Genomic DNA, 2,232 nt, shown 5'->3' with positions numbered 1-2,232 from the left:
TTGAATTTCTTTAATTAAAAAATATGTAATTAGATCTAAAACAAATATAAAACTTATTTTTAAACTAAAAAAAAAAAAAAAAAAAAAAAACCAATTGCCAAAGGGTTATCATTTATATATGTAATTGGGAAATTTGGAGGGGTTCTACTTTTTTGGACCCGAATTGTGTAGTATCCCTTTGTATTTATCTAAATACTTGAAAAGAGCAAATAATTAATAAAAATTTGAAAAGGTATGTCGGAGGTAAAATGAAGTGTGTGAAATTATCATTCTATTATTAATAGTGCATAACTCGCCAATGTGTGACATCCCGTCCCGGGATTTTTAAAAACGTACTAGTGAAATGACATTTTAGCCCCTAGTTCGTTTCGTTATTTGGTTTTGGTTATTTTGTGTGGTGTTGGCAAGCTGAGGGCCACACACACACACTGTCTCACTGTCTTCCTCTGTCTCTCTCTCTCTCTCTGTGAGTTCCCCGAGCCCTATTCCCTTTCCTCCTCTTCGAAAACGTACGGACAAACCCACAATCACCCTAAACACTAACAGATCGAGGGAACCAAGGACATATTTAAGCTCGTGGGGTCGAGGGGAACACAACCGTAGCAATTTCAGGTGAGAAACATTTAGTTTTCACGTCGTTTCGAAGTGGTCCGAATTGTGTACTGTTCATGCAAAGTTTGTACATTAAGTTTTTGGGTTTTCTGAGCTTGTAGATGTGTTGGTGAGGTCCCAAGGAGCCTCGGAGTGCTTCGTTGGACAAAATTGGACGTCGGGATCGTCCTGTTCTAAGTTGGCCGGTTTTGGAGAAATTGCACAGGTGACACGTACCCAGAGGACGAGCGTGCACACGCGAGACAGGGGGGCTACGACCCTTCTACATACCAGTGAGTGGGCTTTTGTTTTCCGTATATACCTATATACATTTATATTCCCAGAAATTGAATTAAAAAGGGTTATTTGCCTTGTGCCATGCACTTTATTATTTATCGTTTATGCATCTTTGCATGCATTATTTGTGGCATACATATACATATGCATATGTCATATATATTTATATGTGGGTGCTGTGGAGGCATAGGTAAGTGTCAGGTAAGCGTTAATTAACGATTGCATTACATAGTGTTTAGAGATGCTTAGAGAGCTCATAACCTGCACCCCCGGTGTTAGTGCTCCCGCCCAGAGTAGGGCACAGTCCTTCACGTGTTGTTCACCTCCCGCACCATACGCTCAGCTTGGATCCAAGCTAGGTGCATAGGCCTGTCGTACAGACCACTTTAGGTGGTTCCGACTCGTAGGTGACCCGCGATTATTCGCACAGCCTTCACGTGATCGTAGCACTAGAGCGTATATATGTATTACACCCAGGCCTGTCGTACAGACCACATAGAGTGGTTCCGACTCGTGGGCAGGTTCAGTTATTGAGTTTGAGATTGAGCTCTATATGCAGCCGTACAGGTCACGTTAGGTGACTCCGGCTGCCAGATGTTATGTTATTGATATGATTCATACCTGAGCACATACATTTCATTACGAGGTTTTGATCTGGCATATCTTGAGCATGATTGGCATACCCTTGAGCATGTTGGGCATATCTATACATACGTACATATGTTTATTTTCTGGGAAGTATACAGGTTTTACGGTGAGGGGTTAGAATGTATTTTATGAAATGGTTTTCAAAGAGCTTTGTTTTTGCCCACTCACGCTTTTGTTTTGCGCCCCTCCAGGTTCTAGTTGCTTAGCCGTTGCGGTGGTTTCCCTTGAGAGCTTTCCGGCGTTCTGACAGACACTCCACATTGTAGGGTCGCCTTCGGGCGTACTACTGTTGTCGTTTTATTTGGACTGCTATAGACCTGCTCTGAATTTGTATCGCACTAACTAGCACTTATTCTAGTACTTGTATGCTAGTTTTTAATTATTCGTACTTTTATATTACTACTTATTAGCTTCCGCACGTGCACATGGCTACGTCACCTTTGTGTGACGGCCAGCACGCTCCGATCTCGGTCGGGGTGTGTCAAATGCACATGAGACTTAAAACTCATATTAATTACAATGCTCGACTACTCAAGAATGATAAAAAATGAGGATCGAATTCCTCCAAAACATTTCGTAACCAATTTACATAATTTTGTGCTTATGATAAAAAAATGTTAATATAATAGGTGACTTTGTAAATCTCTGCAAAAAAATCAATAAAAAATAACATCGTTTAGTCATCGAATTGTATAA

At 40.8% G+C, this 2,232-nt stretch overlaps 1 long non-coding RNA gene across 1 annotated transcript; it reads left to right on the top strand.

Annotated features, from left to right (window-relative positions):
* Positions 1-717: 717 nt before the first annotated feature.
* On the top strand, positions 718-1,924 carry LOC148692230 (uncharacterized). Its single transcript, XR_015953978.1, has 2 exons — positions 718-884; positions 1,728-1,924. It is a non-coding gene; the product is annotated as an uncharacterized LOC148692230 (long non-coding RNA).
* The last annotated feature ends 308 nt before the right edge of the window (positions 1,925-2,232 follow it).

This window comes from Pyrus communis, chromosome 12 (assembly GCF_041283825.1).
Source record: "Pyrus communis isolate YQ-2024b chromosome 12, ASM4128382v1, whole genome shotgun sequence".
Taxonomy (NCBI): domain Eukaryota; kingdom Viridiplantae; phylum Streptophyta; class Magnoliopsida; order Rosales; family Rosaceae; genus Pyrus; species Pyrus communis.
Note: the sequence above shows the minus strand (reverse complement) of the source record. Positions and strands in the feature narration are given on the sequence as shown.